A 20151-nucleotide genomic window follows, 5' to 3' on the forward strand; every position below is an offset into this window, starting at 1 on the left:
GGAGCAACTAAGCCTGTGCACCACAACTACTGAGCCTGTGCTCTAGAGCCCATGAGAAACAACTGCCAAGCCCACATGCCACAACTACTGAAGCCCGCGCACCTAGAGCCTGTGCTCCACGGTGAGAGAAGCCACCACAATGAGAAGCCCGTGCACCGCAACGAAGAGTAGCCCCCATTCACCACCACAGAGAAAGCCTGAACGCAGCAACGAAGACCAAATGCAACCAAAAATAAATAAATAAATAAATTAAAAAAGAATTGTGTAGGGTATGAGATTTTGCCCTACTTATAAAGTAACAACTTAGCCTGTTACTGTTTTATGCTAGCAAAAGACACAAGACTCTTGGGTCAGAAACAAAGTACTTCATTGCTCATGGTAGAAGGCAGTAGTCAGAGCTTCATGTTGGGTTTGTGCTGGTTCCCATGCCATCAGTCCCATGGGGATGATGCAGGGCCCATGATGGATGATACTTGCACACACAGGGAGCTACCATTAAAGGAAAGGAACCTAAGCCTGGGGAATTCATCACTTTTATAGTGAGTCATAACAAGCCTATTCTTTGTCTGGGGCATGGGGTATGTTACCTCATCCCTCAAGGTTGCTCACTGCAAACACAGCCCTGAGAAATGGTCTAGTTAAGGAGCAGTCAGGGCCTTGCCTGTGGCCATACGCAGCAAGAATGTATTTCCGTGGTGCCAGTTGTAACTTCTCATTTTTCATTTCTGATTTTATTGATTTGGGCCCTCTCTCCTTTTTTCTTGATGAGTCTGGCTGAAGGTTTATCAATTTTGTTTGTGTTTTCAAAGAATGAGCTGTTAGTTTCATTGGTCTTTTCTATTGTTTTTCAGTCCGTATTTCATTTATTTCTGCTATGATCTTTATGATTTTTTTCCTTCTACTAACTTTGGGTTTTGTTTGTTCTTCTTTAGGTATGAGGTTAGGTTGTTTGTTGGAGATTTTTTTGTTGTTTCCTAAAGTAGCTTGCATCGCTATAAACTTCCCTCTTAGAACTGCTTTTTCTGCATCCCATAGTTTTTGGATTGTTGTGCTTTTATTTTCTTTTGTCTTCAGGTTTTTAAAAAATTTCTTCTTTGATTTCTTCAGTGATCTATTGGTTGTTTAGTAGCATATTGTTTAGATTCCACATGTTTATGTTTTTTGCAGTTATTTTCTTGTAATTGATTTCTAGTCTCATAGTATTGTGGTCAGAAAAGATGCTTGAAATGATTTCAGTTTTCTTAAATTTCCCAAGACTTATTTTGTGGCCTAGCAAATGGTCTATCCTCGAGAATATTCCATGTGCACTTGAAAAGAATGTGTATTCTGCTGCTTTGGGATGGAATGTTTTATTATATATATAAATATAAAGTTTTTTATATGTGCTCCTATGTTGAGCACATATGTATTTATAATTGCTGTATCTTCTTGGATCAATCCCTTGATTATTATGTAATGACCTCCTTTGTTTCTTGCTACAGTTTTTATTTTAAAGTCTATTTTGTCTCATATAAGTATTGCTGCCCCAGCTTTTGTTTGATTTCCATTTGCACAGAGTATTCTTTTTTCCATCCCCTTGCTTTTAGTTTTGTGTGTCTTTAGATCTGAAGTGAGTCTCTTGTAGGCAGCATATATATGGGTGGTGTTTTTGTATCCATTCAGCCAGTCTGTGTCTTTTTATTGGATCATTTTTTTAACATCTTTATTGGAGTATAATTGCTTTACAATGGTGTGTTAGTTTCTACTTTATAACAAAGTGAATCAGCTACACATATACATATATCCCCATATCTCCTCCCTCTTGCATCTCCCTCCCACCCTCCCTATCCCATCCCTCTAGGTGGACACAAAGCACCAAGCTGATCTCCCTGTGCTGTGCAGCTTGATTGGATCATTTAGTCCATTTTCCTTTAAAGTATTGATAGGTATGTACTTATTGCCATTTTGTTAACTGTTTTGGGGTTTTTTTAGTTCTTTTTTGTTCCTTTTTTCTTTTATTCTCTTCCCTTTTGATATGAAGACTATCTTTAGTGTTATGTTTGGATTTCTTTCCCTTTTTGAGAAGAAGACCATATATTTTATGATTCCATTTATTAAAATGCTTAGAATAGACAAATCTATATAGATAGAAAATAGGTAGTGGTTACCTATGGCTGGGGAATAGCAAATTAATACTATGAGATATACACCAAATGACTTAAATTTTTTAAGAGAATGTTAAGATAAAGATGCAAAGCTGTGAAATTCTTGTCTGCTCATGGTGAGAGTGCAAATTGGTACAACCACTTTGGAAAGTGATTTGGTATATCTTTTTTTCTCCTGTGAAAATTTTTTTTCTCCCAGGTTTATTGAGATATAATTGACATATAACACTATATAAGTTGAAGGTGTACAGCATTATGATTTGTTACATACATCATGAAATGATTATCACAATAAGTTTAGTGACCATCCATCATCTTGTATAGATACAAAATTAAATAAATAGAAAAAAACTTTTTCCTTGTGATGAGAACTCTTAGGAGTCACTCTCTTAACAACTTTCATATGTAACATACAGCAGTGTTAATTATATTTACCATGTTGTACATTACATCCCTAGTACTTATTTTTCTTATATGGCATATTTTCTAAAATTAACAATTCATATACCTTGTGATCCAGCAAATCCACTTCTAAATTATTCCCATGAGAAATGTATGCACATTTATACCAAAAGTTGTATAAAGAATATTCACACTAGCATTATTTGTAGTCACCCCAACTGTCCTTTAACAGTAAAAGGAATCAATAAGTTATGGTACGTTCTTGCAATGAAATACTATTCAGCAATGAAAATGAACAAGTTATTAACACCCAGAAACATGGCCAAATCTCACAAACAAATTTTAAAAGCTAGCCACAAAAGAACATGTACTATATGCTTCCCCTTAAATACAGTTTAAAAGCAGGCATAACTAAAGTATAGTGTTAAAAGTCAAGCTAGTGAAAAAAAAGTCAAGATAGTGGTGTACCTTTAGGGAGGAAGGAGGGGGTAATAATTATGAGTGGAGGTTTTGAGGTATTGAAATTTTCTTTTTCTTGACTTGGATGATAGTTACATAGATGTTTTCTTGGTAATAATTCACTGAGCTAAACATTTATAATTTGTGCACTTAAAAAATACCTTTCCTGGGCTTCCCTGGTGGCGCAGTGGTTGAGAGTCCGCCTGCCGATGCAGGGGACGCGGTTTGTGCCCCGGTCCGGGAAGATCCCACATGCCGCGGAGCGGCTGGGCCCGTGAGCCATGGCCGCTGAGCCTGCGTGTCTGGAGCCTGTGCCCTGCAACGGGAGAGGCCGCAACAGTGAGAGGCCCGCATACTGCAAAAAACAAAAAAAAAACAAACAAAACAAAACAAAACAAAACAAAATACCTTTCCTGGTCCAAGATTATTTTTTTAAAAAGTCAACCTGTCAGGTATCTATAAGTGTAGAAGTCCTGAATAGGAAGTGGCAATGTCTTCAGGAGACTGCTGAACATGAGGACAAAGAGTCAGCTTCTAAATACCTTCCTTACATAATGCCAGATGTCCACGTGTTCAACTGCTTCACCATAATAGCCTTTCTTACTTTGATCAAATTCCTGCATCAGGATTTGTTCTTAAATTTCCTGTTCCCTTGGCTTTCATAAATGTAGCTGAGCATCAGATTTTCACTTAATTTGGATGTTAACAAGGTTAGACAGTAATCTGACATTAATCAGTTGCTGATCCTATTCTATTCCTTCTTCCATCTCTGTCCCACTAAAGAGCTTGCTTTCTGGGGGGAGGAAAGTTTTCAGACAGTAGACATATTTCAGGCATTTTGAACTGTGCTATGATCAATGGAGGAAGATGCTATTCCCGTGTGCGTGCTTGAGCGCGCACGTGTGTGTGTGTGTGTGTGTGTGTGTGTGTGTGTGTGTGTGTGTTAGGAGGAGGTGGTGATCAGGATGCTAATCTATGCACAGTGACCTTTGCTTCTCTCTGACCGAGCAGATGTAGGAATTAATCATTGTCACTCCTGGATGCTGTGGCTGCAGCTGTCCCCCACTGCCTTTCTGTCCCTGATAGATTTATTAGTGCATTTTGTTTGCTGGAAAACATGCCTCAGCAGAGAAGAACTGGCAAATTAGAGAAGCTTATCTGTGAATATAATTTTCTAGAAACATGTTTTTCCTGCACATCGTACTTATATACTCTAAACTCTTTAAAAGAAGAAGAAAGAGAGAAAAGAAAAACAAACTGGTAATATTGTTTATGTAATATCTGAACAGTTTTGTCTCATCCTGAGAAATTTCAAAGTGGACCAGTAACATTACTGTATAGCCTAGGATTGCAAAGAACTGATTGTCTTCTAACCTCTATACCCTTCTTCTTTTTGTATCTGCCCCCCCCACCCATTAACTTGCAACTATCAGTTTGGTCCCACCCCTGGAATCTGGGCATAGTTTGGCTGTAGGCACAAGAAAATAAGTGGTCTAAATTAGTACTAAATTCATATTATAGCAGGCCCCACTAACAACTTTCAGACTATAACTAACACTCTCTGGACCCCAGGCATCCCCACTGTGTAGATATCCCTGCAACCTCACCAAATCCAACCTATGCCAATATTGACACCAGTCTGGATGGAAATCAAAGTAGCCACACCGTTTTGGATGTTGAGAGTTAGCTCCAGAATGCAGTATAAATTTCCTATATCTGGCCTATCTATTTACTTTTTTAAAAAAATTTTTTATTGGGGTATAATTGATTTACAATGTTGTGTTAGTTTCAGGTTACAGCAAAGTGAATCTGTTATACAAATACATATATACACTCTTTTAGATTCTTTTCCCTAATAGGCCATTACAGAGTATTGAGTAGAGTTCCTTGTGCTATATAGTAGGTCCTTATTAGTTATCTATTTTATATATGGTAGTGTGTATGCGTCAATCCCAGTCTTCCAATTTATCCCTCCCCTTCCCACTCCCTGGTAACCATAAGTTTATTTTCTTTTTTTTTTTATAAATGTATTTATTTTATTTTTGGCTGCGTTGGGTCTTCATTGTTGCTCACGGGCTTTCTCTAGTTGCAGTGAGCAGGGGCTACTCTTGTTGCAGTGTGCAGGCTTCTCATGGCGGTGGCTTCTCTTGTTGCGGAGCATGGGCTCTAGGCACGTGGGCTTCAGTAGTTGTGGCATGCGGGCTCAGTAGTTGTGGCTTGCGGGCTCTAGAGCGCGGCTCAGTAGTTGTGGCGCGTAGGCTTAGTTGCTCCATGGCATGTGGGATCTTCCTGGACCAGGGCTTGAACCCGTGTCCCCTGCACTGGCAGGAGGATTCTTAACCACTGTGCCACCAGGGAAGCCCCCATAAGTTTATTTTCTGTACCTGTAAATCTATTTCGGTTTTGTAGATAAGTTCATTTGTAGTCTTTTTTTAGATTCCACATATAAGCGCTATCATATATTTGTCTTTCTCTGTCGACTTACTTCACTCAGTATGAGAATCTCTGGATCCATCCATGTTGCTGCAAATGGCATTATTTTGTTCTTTTTTATGGCTGAGTAATATTCCATTGTGTGTATGTACCACATCTTCTTTTATCCATTCCTCTGTTGATGGACATTTAGGTTGCTTCCATGTCCTGGCTATTGTGAATAGCACTGCAGTGAACATTGGGGTGCGTGTATCTTTTTGAATTATGGTTTTCTCTGGATGGCCTATCTATTTTCATTTTCCCCCTCTCTCTTATCAAATCAACATGCCCTAGGACAGAGGCCAGAGGGGAGCAGCCAGTGTCTGTTTAGAGTCTGATCATTCCTTTCCTGGTGGCGTACTGCCTGCTAGAATCCTAGACCTTTCCCTTAGATACCTACACTGGCCTGTAGTATACCCTCCCTTTCTGGTACAACCCCTCACTCACTGGGTTCTCTGCTAATTTTCTGTACTTCCTGACCCTGCTTGGCGGACTTTGATTCTCACTCATACTTCACTATTTTGTTGACTCGTTTTTTAAAAAAAAATTTTTTTGAAGTCTTTATTGAATTTGTTACAATATTGCTTCTGTTTTATATTTTTGTTTTTTGTCTGTGAGGCATGTGGGATCTTAGCTCCCCGACCAGGGATTGAACCCACACCCCCTGCATTGGAAGGCAAAGTCTTAACCACTGGACTGCCAGGGAAGTCCCTTGTTGACTCTTTCTTCTGTATTTCTCTTCCTCAAAGTGATGTCCTGGTTTTACTTTTTAAAAAAATTTTTTTAATTGAAATATAGTTGATTCACAGTGTTGTCCCAAGATCTCCTGGTTTTAGACATCCTTGTATGTTCAATCCCTAAATTACCACTGCTTCTTCTTCCTTTCATGCTCCCAGTATCTGGTTTGTGTGTCTTAATCCTATGAGTCTGCCTAGACTCCTGAATTCTGGTCTAACCTCTTTGACCACCATTTGAGCCCCAATTCTTACCATCTTTCTGTCTCTGATAGTGATACCAAGCACCTTATTAGGAGAGGACAGGTTAATCCTCTGGATATCAACTTTAGTATTTGGTCCCATCTTCCCCCTTGTCCCCCCAAAACAAGCTATCCAAGTGTCCATTGACAGATGAATGGATAAACAAAATGTGAGATATACATGCAATGGAATATTATTCAGCCTTAAAAGGGAAGGAAATTGACATACGTTACAACACGGATGTATATTGAGGACATTAAGTGAAATAAGCCACTCACAAAAAGACAAATACTGTATGCATCTACTTATATGAGATATCAAGGGTAGTCAAACTCATAGAAATAGAAAATAAAATGGTTGTTGCTAGGGGCTGAGGGGAGGGAGGGAGAAATGGGAAATTATTGTTTAATGGGTATAGAGCTTCAGTTTTGCAAGTTGAAAAAGTTCTGGAGATTGGTTACACAACAGTGTCAATATAATTAATACTACTGAACTGTACACTTAAACAGGGTTAAGATGGTAAATTTTATGTTGTTTTATTGTATTAATTTTATTTTTGTTTTACCACAATTAAAATCGTTTTAAATTTTAAAGAGAAAAATAAAAACTCCTATTAGTAGTAACTTATTTTGATAAAATAATCTACTATAGGGCCATTTCCTTAAAACTGTATTTTATTACCTGTACTATCTTTCAGGGGAATAATGATAATGATCATCCTTAGATCATTACCTGTTTTGTGAAGTTGTTACTTTATTTTTCATGTCCTAACTTTGCATTTCTAAACCTTTAAGTGGTATCATCTCTTTCAAGTATTCCAGGATTTCTTTCTAGTATACACAAGATCTCTTTGTGATTTAATAGGTTTCTATGACATCCCCATTGGTCTTCTCCTTTCCAGGCTGCAGAGTGGTCTGTCCTCATTCTTTAGAGACCCTGCCACTCAGCTTTTCTTCTCCAGCATTTGTTTATTTTCCTCATATCCTTCTTTAGTAAAGGTGACGAAGGCCAGATGTTTCATTCTGGCACATTGTGATACTTTACCCTGGGCTTTAGATTCTTACCAGAAAGGGAAGAAGGTGGCCTAGTTTTGTGTGAGATATACAGCAAACAGTAGTAAAATAGAAATGTTATTGGCAAGGAGAGTCTTTCTCATATCTCCATGGGTAAGAATTCCTCAGACACATAAGATAACAATAAGAATATACTTATTCTTTTGAGATATAATTCACACACCATGAAATTCATCATTTTTAAAATAATTAATTAATTAATTAATTTTTGGCTGCATTGGGTGTTCGTTGCTGCTTGCAGGCTTCTCTAGTTGTGGCGAGCGGGGACTACTCTTTGTGGTGGTGCGTGGGCTTCTCACTGTGGTGGCTTCTTTTGCTGTGGAGCACGGGCTCTAGGCGTGCAGACTTCAGTAGTTGTGGCTCACGGACTCTAGAGCGCAGGCTCAGTAGTTGTGGCTCATGGGCTTAGTTGCTCTGAGGCATGTAGGCTCTTCCCGGACCAGGGCTTGAACCCGTGTCCCCTGCATTGGCAGGCAGATTCTTAACCACTGTGCCACCAGGGAAGCCGGAAATTCATCTTTTTAAAGTGTACAATTCAGAAGGTTGGACAATTATCATCACTCTCTAATTCCAGAATAATTTCATTACTCTGAAAAGAAACCTCATACCTGTTAGCAGTCCCTCCCTATTTCTTCCCTCCCCCAGGCTCTAGCAACTACTAGTCTACCTTCTATCTCTATAAATTTGCCTTATCTGGACAATACATATAAATGGAGTCATACAACATGTGGCCCTTTGTATCTGGCTTCTTTCACTTAGTGTAATCTTAGCATAATGATTACAAGGTTCATCCATGTTGTAGTATGAAGCAGCACTTCATTCCTTTTTATGGCTGAATAACGTTCTGTTGCATGAATATTCCACATTTTGTTTATCCATTTATCAGCTGATAGATATTTGGTTATTTCCCCTTTTTTGTCTATTATGAATAATATGCTGCTATGAACATTCATGTATAAGTTTTTGTGTGGACATTATGTTTTCCTTTATCTTGGTTGTATGGCTAGGAGTGGAATTTCTGTGTCATGTGGTGGCTCTGTGTTTACATAAATGCTGAGCTCTTCTCCAAAGTAGCTCTAGCATTTTACAGTCTCACTAGCAATGTTTGAAGGTTCCAGTTCCCTCCACATCATTGCCGACACTTGTTATTATCTGTCTTCTTTATTCTAGCCATCCTAGTGTGTATAAAGTGGTTTTGTGGTTTTGATTTGCACTTCTCTGATGGCTAATAATGTTGAGCATTTTTTCACATACTTATGGATCATTTGTGCATTTTCTTTGGAGAAATGTCTATTCAAATCCTTTCACAATTTTTAAAATTAGATTATTTATCTTAGGAATATAAACCAGTGATATCTCAAACTTGGTTTATATTAGAATCTCCTAGGGACCTTTTAAAAATCCTGATATCCAGGCTTCACCCTAGACCAGTTAAATCAGAATGTCTGGGAGTGGGACAGTAGCAGCAGTTTTTTCCAACTTTCCAGGTGACTCCAGTGTTTGAGAACCAGTGCCTTAGACTAGATGACCAAGCTGATGATACCAATATAGAAATGTTAAAGATTTAGAAACTTAGAAATTATGCCAGGTATTAAAAATTGAACTAAATGTGAATTGTAAAAAGTCTAATCAGGTCAAGAGGTAGAGGCGAGCTTTTTTTTTTTGTGTGGTACGCGGGCCTCCCTCTGCTGTGGCCTCTCCCGTTGCGGAGCACAGGCTCCGGACGCGCAGGCCCAGCGGCCATGGCTCACGGGCCCAGCCGCTCCGCGGCATGTGGGATCCTCCCAGACCGGGGCGCGAACCCGGTTCCCCTGCATCGGCAGGCGGACGCGCAACCACTGCGCCACCAGGGAAGCCCGAGGCGAGCTTTTTAACAGAGATTTTTGATTGAATGAACTTTCCTATAACAGGAGGTTTCAAACCACCTACATTTAGAAAAATGTCCTGGCTGTGGTTCTTGCCTTGTGACTAGGCATTGGTCATAGGAGGTAACCATGGGTGAGCCAATTAAGGTGAGTTATCATGATACATTCAATCCATAAGCCCATAAAATTTATCTCAATCATTCAGTGTTCAAAGGGAAACTATGACAAAATATGAGTATTAGCTAGGAGAAAATTGAAACGTAGGCTTTGAAAGTCATAAGAAGATTGGAGACTGTTTTAAGAGATTTTATTGGAAGTGTAGGGAAAGAGTAACTGAGAATTTAAAAAAAGAAAAAAAAATCCAAGCACTTAAAAATGTGATAGTCACAATGGTTATTGTGGAGGGAAAAAGACATCTCTCAAAGACTGTAAAAAGCTACCCAGAAGAGACCAGGGGGCCCACAGAGTATGTCAGGTTAGGTACAAAATAGGAAAAAAGACTTTGAGAAGCACCTTTGAAGAGAGTCCAAAACACATAAAAGGATTATTTAAATCTATTAAAAGGAAGAAGCTTAGAATAACAGTGGGATCTTTTGCTGTTAATAATGGGGTACAGGGAGTGCTCAGAGACCAAAAGACAATAAGTCTAAACTAATTATGTGCCTCTGAATTTATTGAGAAAGATACCAGAGTGATTACCACATTCAAATTGCCTCCTATGAGTGAATCAGTAGTAGTTGATCAAATAGTTTTCTCTGTTTTGCATATTTCAAGTCAGGTAGACAAATAAATATTGATTAGCCACTGGAAACTGTTGACATTCATCTTGAGACTTTTGAAGGCCTCCAGAAGAAATTTTTCTCTTGGTCATGCCTTTCTCTGAAGCTATTGCCCTAGCCCTCTCCTTCCTATTACCACCAAGCTTCTTAGAAGAGTGGTATTCACCAGCCACCTCCACTTCCTCATCTCCAGCTCATTCTTCAACCCATGCCCTGATTCCAGTGAAATGGCCTTTGACAACATCGTTAAATCAACTCATCTCTTTTTAGATGCCATCCTGTTGAGCCTCAAGCCATGTTAACACTTAACCATCTCCTCTGTTCCTTCTTTCTGAAAACTTCTCTGTTCTGAACTTTACCATACATGATTGTCCTGGTTTTAGCTCTTTGCTTCTTACCAGCTGCTTTCACTGGCTCCTGTATTCCGCCTACCCATTTAATGTTGATATCATCTTCGGTTCCAGTCTTAATTCACTTCTTAGACTATACCCATCACCTGGTCTTAATCCCTCCTGTGACATATCCCCAAGCCCTGCCTTTTTCAAATCCCACATTCTAACTTCATAGTTGATATTGTCAGATGGATATTCCTCAGTCAGTTCAGATTTGGCGACCAAAAACCAGACTCATACCTTACCACTAATCTTTCTCTACCTCCGTGTATTTCCTGTCTCCATTAATAGCACTACCATCCACATTTCTCATTCTGGATTTCCTTGTCTCCCTACACATCCAGTTAGTCACCAAGTCTTAGACATTTAATCTCTGAAATGTCTCTAAAATTGTTCTCCTATCATCCACCTCTGTTGCCCAAGTGTAGTCCTGATCTACTTTTCATCTGAATTCTTACAGGAGCCCCTTAACTGGTCTTGTCCATTTCCAGTTCAGCTTCTGCCCTCTTGCCAGCATTTTTTTCTTCAAACGTAGACTTCTATTGCCTACCCAATTCCTAAGGTAAGCCCTTAAGATCTTTTGTAGTCTGGCCTTAATCTACAATTTCTGTTTATTCCCTTTAAATTAAGTTGTACTTTCATCATACAAGATAATGGCCATTCCTAGAGCATACCATGTACTTTCATCACCCAGCCTTTGCTCCTGCTCTTCCTTGCTTCATGACTCTTCTCATTTTTCACCTGATAAACTCCTATTATCCTTTAAGACAAACTCTTGCAAAATGTGGGCCCTGGACCAGCAGCATCAGTAGCATCTGGGAACTTGTTAGAAATACAAATTCTTGGCACCCTACGGTAGACCCTACTGAATCTGACACTTTGGAGGATGATGACCAGATCTGTACTTTAACAAGCTCTTCAGGTGAGTCTTACCAATTCTAAAATTTAAGAACCACTGTTCTAAGGCACAAGTCCTTTATCAGTGTCCACAGCACTTTGCATATACCCATAGTACTTGCTACATTGTTTCATAATCATATTTACCCATCCACTTATCTTATTTCCCCTGCCTCATATTGAGTCCTCAAATTCAAATACAATATTTTTGTTTATTTCCTAGCACCTGCCAGTGTCTGGCATACAGTAGATGCTTGATAAGAATTTGGAACCTTAAGCACACTCTACTCCCCTCCAGGATTCGGTCCAGTCAGAGTGCATATAAACACACAGCGCTGATAATCAGAAGGTGTCCAAGGTTTCTACTCTTAAAGGCTGACATGTGCCACACTAGCCAAAAGCACACGTACTGACAAGACCAAGTGTCAGCAAGGATGCAAAGAAACTGGATCTCTCATACATTGCTGGTGGGTAAAATGGTACCACTACTCTGGAAAACAGTTTGGCAGATTTGTACAAAGTCAAACATACACTCACTGTGTAATTCAGCAATCACACTCCTGGGTATTTACCCTAGAGAAATCAAAACTTACCTTCACCAAAAAAAAAACTGTACACAGATGTTTATAGAAGCTTTATTTGTAATAATCAAAACCTAGAAACAACCCAAACATCCTTCAACAAGTGAATGGATAAACAAACTGTGGTACATCCATATAGTGGAACTACCCAGCAGTAAAAGGGAATAAGCTGTTAACACAGGCAACAATGTGGATGAACCTCAAGGGCCTTATGCCGAGGGAAGAAAGCCAGTTTCAAGAGGTTACATACTGTATGATTCTATTTATATGGCATTCTCAAGAGACGAATTTATAGTGATGAAGAACAGATCAGAGGTTGCCAGGGGTTATGGTTGGAGGGAAGGGTGTGACTTGGAGCGGGTAGTTGGAGGGAGGTTTTGTTTTGTTTGCATAATGGAAGAGTTTAGTATCCTGATTATGGTGGCAGTTATCAATGCATTAATCTATACATGTGGTAAATTTCATAGATCTACACACACACACACACACAAAAACTGGTGAAATTCGAATAGGGTCTATAGTTTAGTTGATAGTATTGCACCAGTGTTGATTTCCTGGTTTTGATAATGTACTCTAGTTATGTAGTATGTTATATTTGGAGAAAGCTGGGCGAAGGGTACACAGAAACTCTCTGGTCTGTTTTGCAATTCCCTGTGAGTCAAATAATTTCAAAAGAAAAAGTCTTTTGAGAAAAAGAAAGCACAGGGATTTCTGGTGAAAGCTAAATTAGAAAGCACTGCTTGACACAACTCTAAAATGGGCCCCAGGAAGGGAGACAAGTTCATTGCCCGGTGGAGAGGGGAAAGGAGGGAAGTGGAGTGGAAATTCCTACCTTGGAGACTGTTTGGTAGGACGTGGCCCAGGCCGGTTACCTCTCTCCAGTGTGACTGCGGACTCCTGCTCGCTCGGGGAAGAGTGAGTACTGGGGTGGATAGGGAGGTGAAAGCTTCTTCCTCAGCAGTTTCCCACATGGGGAGAGTGGGAGGAAAACCTTTTCTCAGTAGGCCTAGGTGGGAAAATGGAAAGAGGGGTTAAGAAATGTTGACATCCTGGACTTCCCTGGTGGTCCAGTGGTTAAGACATTCTGCTTCCACTGCAGGGGACATGGGTTCCAAACCTGGTCGGGGAAGTTCTGCATGCCGCTCGGTGCGGCTAAAAAAAAAAAAAAGTTAACATCCCTTAACAAGGTTAAAGGTGTGCCCAGTGAAAGATTAAATGGCATAAGAACTCAAGCTGTGGAATCAAACTCCACCTCAGATCCCAGCTCCCATCACTTATTAGGCATGTGACTTGATCACTTTAATGAACTTTGCTAAATCCCACTTCTCTATTTAAAAATAGGAGTAATGGGACTTCGCCGGCAGTCCAGTGGTTAAGACTTTGCACTTCCACTGCAGGGGACACGGGTTCGATCCCTTGCTGGGGAACTAAGATCCTGCATGCCGGGTGACGCAGCCAAAAAATAAAAATAAAAATAAGTAAAGGGCTTCCCGGGTGGCGCAGTGGTTGAGAGTCCGCCTGCCAATACAGGGGACACGGGTTCGTGCCGCGGTCCGGGAAGATCCCACATGCCGCGGAGCGGCTGGGCCCGTGAGCCATGGCCGCTGAGCCTGCGTGTCCGGAGCCTGTGCTCCGCAATGGGAGAGGCCACAACAGTGAGAGGCCTGTGTAACGCAAAAAAAAAAATAAAAAAAAAATAAAAAAAAATTTTTATTTTGAATAGGAGTAATGATACTGTGTATCTCAGAATGCTGTGAAGATTGCATTAGGTAGTATATGTAGAGCACAGCCTAGCACATATTAAATATATAATTGATGTTGCCTACTCTTTTTAATATTATTCTGTATAATTATCAATATTCTAAGTAGTAGAGAAAATATGTATTCATGTGATTCTGACTATGATGTAATTTTTGATGATCCAGAGGTACTTCAGGATCTTTCACTACTTCAAACATCATGAAATCAGCTCTTAGTCCCTGTATGTGTACACACAGACAATTTAACTTAAAGGTACTAGTTGTTACTTTCTATCACAGGCTTCTTATCTGCTTTTTACTTTAGGTACATTATCTCTAACCCATATACCACTCAGGAGGATAAACTGAGATGAAGAAACCGCCTTGGCATGGTTAGACAGATCACCCATCACACACAGCTAGTCAATCTAGTCAGTCCGATTTCAAAGTCACGCCTTTTCCACAACTTTATGTTACCTCAGTATTAACCTCAGTGTTAATCCATGAAAGCTGCTTAAACATACACACAGACTAACAGTTGTTCCTTTCACATCAGATTACAGGACAGAATATGCAACTCCTGTCACAGCCTAGGGCAGACACTTCCAGGCCATTGCTGGGGCCAAGACTTGGACACTAGACAATGATGGAAACCGAGAGCCCAAAGCCAGCTGTAGCAAGAATTCAGTCTGGGGTTCCAGCCAGTAGGTCGAGCCAGGAGACGTAGGGAATCCTGCCAAGGTCTGAGGTCCAGGCCGGCAATCAGAATTGAAAGAGGCAGGCAATGCCCAGCAGAAGGCACTCCAGGGGACTCAGACTTCCTCTCTGTCTCCTCTTGATGGTAAATTCCAGCTAAAGGTGAGAAGGCAGAGGTGAAAACCCTGAGCCTGGGATTTCCCTGGTGGTCCAGTGGTTAAGACTCTGTGCTCCCAATGCAGGGGGGCCGGGTTCGATCCCTGGTCAGGGAACTAGATCCTGCATGCGGCAGTGAAGAGCCCACATGCCGCAACTAAGACCCAGTGCAGCCAAATAAATAAACAAATAAATATTAAAAAAAGAAAGAAAGAAAAAAAAAAAAAACCGAGTTCGATCCCTGGTCAGGGAACTAGATCCTGCATGCGGCAGTGAAGAGCCCACATGCCGCAACTAAGACCCAGTGCAGCCAAATAAATAAACAAATAAATATTAAAAAAAGAAAGAAAGAAAAAAAAAAAAAACCCTGGGCCTGCCAGAGCTACTGCAGGACGTTAGAAACCAGGGTCAGGAAGGCCCTAGCAGAAGTTCGTTGATCAGTTGGATGGACACAGGTCCCAGGTGGCTGGGGTAGACTGGGTGGAAGTGAGAAAACACCAGAAGGAACCAGGAGTCAGGACATCTAGATTAGCTGTCCACACGTGGTCCCTATCTGGCTGTAAAACTGCATACAGGTCCCTTCATCTTAAAATAAGGGAATCAGGTTCACTCAGTGGTTTAAGTCATGTTCCTTAGAACCCTAAGACTCAAAGCCTGTCCTAGGCAATTTGTGGGGGATAGAGTGGTGGGGAGCAAGCAGGTCTGCCTTTCTAGAAGTCTCCCTTTTTCTCTTTGGAGTACCCTTCCAAGACTCATGATTTATCCAGGATAAGAGACATTTAATAGGTTTCCACCAGGTTCAGGGCCCTGTAGATGGTGCTGATGGAGACAAAGCTGAGTAAAACCCAGTCCCAACATCATGAATTCCCAGATTGTGGCCCAGTGGGGAATGATTCCAGCAGTTGTAGCTGTTTGGGATTTCACTCAGATTCACTAAGGCCCAAAGTTCTAATACCACAAACCTGAGGATGAGAAAGAAGGGGAAGAGGGAAAGGAAACCTCTCCAAGATGTCAGGCCAGTCTTTCGTGCCTCAGAGAGATCAATTTACATGTCACCTGGTAAATGATAATATTCTGGTTCACAGCAGACGCCCTGTGATTGGGTGTTTCACGTGGCCAATTGTGCTTGTGCTTTATGCTCTACTTAAAAATCAGGGCATCTGCTCTGTCCTTTGGGAAGTGCTACAAGTCTTCTGCTAGGAATTGCTCAAGGCCTTTCCCACAGCTAAGGGGAGAAAGGAAGTTGAAATCACTGCTTCATAAATTACAGCACATGCCTACCCTCTAGGGTCTGAGGTTATATGACAGAAGAGGAATTTTTGTGTTTCTAGTGTTTCCCCCTCACCAGCATTTAAAAACACATTTAAAATATATTACAAGTGCATGAGACATAGAAACTAATTTTTAAAAAAATCTATGTGGAATGTGGCCATAATACTCCTAATTAAAACCATACAAGCTCCTTTCTAGTAAAGGTACCCTTTGGTACCCTTTTTTCCCTCTCATCACCAGCTTATCTTGAATCTATCAGTATGCTTTTTCACCACTGTCCTAAACTTGAGCTGGTATAATGAAGTAATTAATGGGCATTGGGTCTTATATCTAAATATTCACATTTCAGCTTTAAAAATATTTGCAAGGCTGCATTTTAAATTTGATCCTTAGGCCTGTTTATAGTCCGTGAGAGCTACGCATTCTGAAATTTGTATACTGGAAATTTATATTCATAGTCACATAAAAATAGCCATATTAAACATACATTCATATACATAGATTTTGTTAAATTGCTCAGTGTATACTGAGAAAATAACTGGTAATATTAAATTAAATTTTTATTCTATTTTAAAAGGTGACAGAATAAGAAAATTGTCTTTGCCATGAAAACATTAGAAACCAGAGAGGTGGAATCCTAATGAGCTGAGGACAGAAATTATATCTCATTTGCTTTCCTGTCTCCAGTTCTTATTAATACCTTGACAAGTAGATATTTAAGAATTGTTGAATTAATGTCTGATGCAGAAAGTTTATTAAAAAGATAATAATGAATAAAGCATGGATTCACAAAGATCATCTGTTAAAGGGAAATTTAGGGGCAGGATGTATACCAAGTTTTCTTTTGCACTTAATAGCTAAATATTTTGATTGATTGATTGAGACATAAATTCTAATGCATCTCTGGTAACCAGGTCAGCCTATTGTTCCTGCTTAAGTTAGAGAAGGAGAAATGCAAAGGGTCCAAGAGGGGGCAAGCGGGGGGTGGTGGTGGGATGAAATGGGAGACTGGGATTGACATATATACACTAATATGTATAAAATAGACAACTAATAAGAACCTGCTCTATAGCACAGGGAACTCCACTGCACAGTAGAAACTAACACAACATTGTAAAACAACCATACACCCCCCCAAAAAAAAATCGTTTGAAAAAAAAAAAAAGAAATGCAAAGTGTGACTGGCTTATTAATAAGCCAGAGCAGGGAAAAGAAATTTGCTTCTGGAATAAGTTGAGAAGGGAAGAGTTGGAAGGGGCCCTAGATTTCATCAAGTCAAGCTACTGCTAACTATTTGGCTCTTCTGCAGACAGAATGTCCCTATTCATCTAGTTCCTCCCCAGCTTCAGTGCTATAGGCCTGAATTGACAGAATAGTTGGTAGGGACCTTGGTCTCTCCGTGTAAAACAAGGCTCTGCAAGCACTTAACAGCTACAGGAAAGCAGGCAAATTTAGAGGCCAGGCCCACTCAGGACAAGAAGCAGGGCTGAGTGTTTTAGTTCATGACAAAACATCATTTACTGCCTACAAGGATGTAAAGAGAAGGCATGCATTGCAGCCTAGCTGCAAGCAGCAAATCAAGATCAGCAGATTTTCTGAAGTCAGGATGGGATGCGTGTTGTTAACCTCTGAGCAGAAGTCACCTGAGACCCTGTAGCCTATGTGGTCATGAGGATGAGGTTTCATCCATCAGTTGCTCAACAACAATCATATCACTGGGCCTACGTGGCCCTCGACACATGATGTAAGAAACATATTCGACAAAGGCATTTCCTGGGGGGATTCTTCAAGATGAATTCAGCCAATGGAAAGGAATCTTTCAAGTGGCCTGATTTCACTGGAGACAAGTGAACACATATGCATGTGTGCCTGTGTGAGTATACACATCCCCAAGATGCTGCACTTTCCTAGAAACAAAGAATGGGAGAGCAAAAAGCTTCACAAGCATCCCATTAGGATCCTTTCTCTCATTTATTTTTAGACTCCCTTGGCACCATGCTGAGAGAGGAAGCAGAGGAGGGGCTCACCCAGATGACGCCGCTTTTCAGTGAGGGTTTGGGGGCTGTGGATTTGCCAAGTGGTTAAAACCCTGTGTCCGTGGAAGTCCATGGCACCTAAAATATCTTGGCCCTTTTGTGTTCAGTAATGCCAGGGAGTTTCCAGCCATTCTAGGAGGGACCAAGGGGATCCTCCTAAAGCTCCTACCATTACCCAGAATGTACCCCTCTTGTCTTAGCACACATTGAACCGGCTCTTGACTCTCCCTCTCACTGTCCAGGATCTCTGCCACTTTATGGCCATTTGGCACACTTTGGGAAGGATGAGAGCCTCCTTCCTCCACCTAACAGAGGAGAGCGTTGCCAGGGAAAAATGAGATTAGGGAAGACAACAAAGAAAGGAAGAAACAATGGGCTTTCCATGTCCATTAATGAATTCATGCATTCATTCATCCATCTAACAAATGGTCATGGAACACTTGCCATTTTCCAAAGCCTGTGCTAGGGGCTGAAATACAGACAAATAAGAAACAGCCTGGCTTTTGAGGAGTAGAAATTGTCTAGTGGGACAACAAAATCAATACAATTGTTGTGTAATATAACACAACAGTTGTATTGATGCACATATACCCTGGGGTAGTATAAGGACGTGGAGGAGGGCACCAAGCCTAGACTGAGGGCATCATCCAGACAGACACGTGCTCTTATTTCTTTGAATCCAATGAAGTGAGTCCCTCACAAAGGAAATATGAAGAAATAACTCATAGAACAAATAAAAAGATTGACTGGTAGTACAGTACGCTTGGCTGATTGATTTTGGTGGCCACGGTCTACAAGGTTTTACAATTCCCCCCCCCCAGCAGTCAGCAGCCTGGATGTAAAAGCAGACAGTGAACTGTAATTTTTTTTTTAATTTAACTATAGTTGATTTACAGTTTGTGTTAGTTTCCGGTGTACAGCTTCAGATTCTTCTGCATTACAGGTTATTACAAGGTACTGAGTACAGTTCCCTATGCTGTACAGTAAATCCTTGTTTATCTGTTTTATATGTAGTGGTGTGCATCTGTTAATCCCATACTCCTAATTTATCCCTCCCCCGCTTCCCCTTTAGTAACCATAAGTTTTCTATGTCTGTGAGTCTGTTTCTGTTTTGTAAATATGTTGATTTGTATTATTTTTTTAGATTCCACATATAAGTGATATATGATATTTGTCTTTCTCTGTCTGACTTACTTCACTTAGTGTGATAATCTCTAGGTCCACCCACATTGCTGCAAATGACAATATTTTGTTCTTTTTATGGCTGAGTAACATCAATGGATTGAACTTTTTTTTTTTTTTTTTTTTTTTTTTGCTGTACGCGGGCCTCTCACTGCTGTGGCCTCTCCCGTTGCGGAGCACAGGCTCCGGACGCGCAGGCTCAGCGGCCATGGCTCACCGGCCCAGCCGCTACACGGCATGTGGGATCTTCCCGGACCGGGGCATGAACCCGTGTCCCCTGCATCGGCAGGCGGACTCCCAACCACTGCGCCACCAGGGAAGCCCTGGATTGAACTTTTGATGCGAGTTTTGTCAAGCAGGTGCAACAAAAGGGCCTGTTTGGAAAGGGAATTGGGTGTTGTTGAGAGAACAGTTCCGATAACCAACCAGAGGTTTGAAATTGAGTAGAGGAAGGAAGAGAGACTGTGAGAGAGCTAAAGAACCAAGGAACTGGAGGTCTGGAGGTTGTCAGTGGGCAAGTGTATTAGATGTAAGCCTATGAGAGTAGAGGGCTGAGGATAGGAGACTCATTCATTCATTCATCAAGTATTTATTGGGTGATTTTTAAAATTAATTTTTATTGGAGTATAGTTGTTTCACAATGTTGTGTTAGTTTCTGCTGTACAGCAAAATTTATTGAGTGATTTTAATATGTGAGGTAGTGTTATAGTGCTGGGAGTACATCATGAACAATTCTAATTGGCAGGAGAAGACAATAAACAACAAGAATAATAAATATGTAAATTATGTAACATGTTAGAAGGTAGTAAGTACTATGGTGGGATGGGGATGGAGAGAATAGTATGGGGTAATAAGGATTTAGTATCTAGTGGAAGAGTGTGATTTTAAGGGGGATTGTCATCATAGCCCTGGTTGAGAGGGTAACATTTGAATAAAGATATGAAGGGATGGGGGCTTCCCTGGTGGCGCAGTGGTTGCGCGTCCGCCTGCCGATGCAGGAGAACCGGGTTCGCGCCCCGGTCTGGGAAG

The 20151-nt window shown here is 40.7% G+C and overlaps 1 protein-coding gene and 1 long non-coding RNA gene across 5 annotated transcripts in view; both read left to right on the forward strand.

The window, feature by feature from the left end:
* The window catches only part of GPR156 (G protein-coupled receptor 156), a 94731-nt gene that overhangs the window by 40697 nt on the left and 33883 nt on the right, over positions 1-20151 (forward strand). The window lies entirely within an intron of this gene.
* On the forward strand, positions 619-11893 carry LOC102979379 (uncharacterized). The gene is made up of 4 exons (XR_447563.2): positions 619-780; positions 1841-1925; positions 9438-9539; positions 11024-11893. It is a non-coding gene; the product is annotated as an uncharacterized lncRNA (long non-coding RNA).

The sequence above is a fragment of the Physeter macrocephalus genome, chromosome 1 (assembly GCF_002837175.3).
Source record: "Physeter macrocephalus isolate SW-GA chromosome 1, ASM283717v5, whole genome shotgun sequence".
Lineage (NCBI taxonomy): Eukaryota > Metazoa > Chordata > Mammalia > Artiodactyla > Physeteridae > Physeter > Physeter macrocephalus.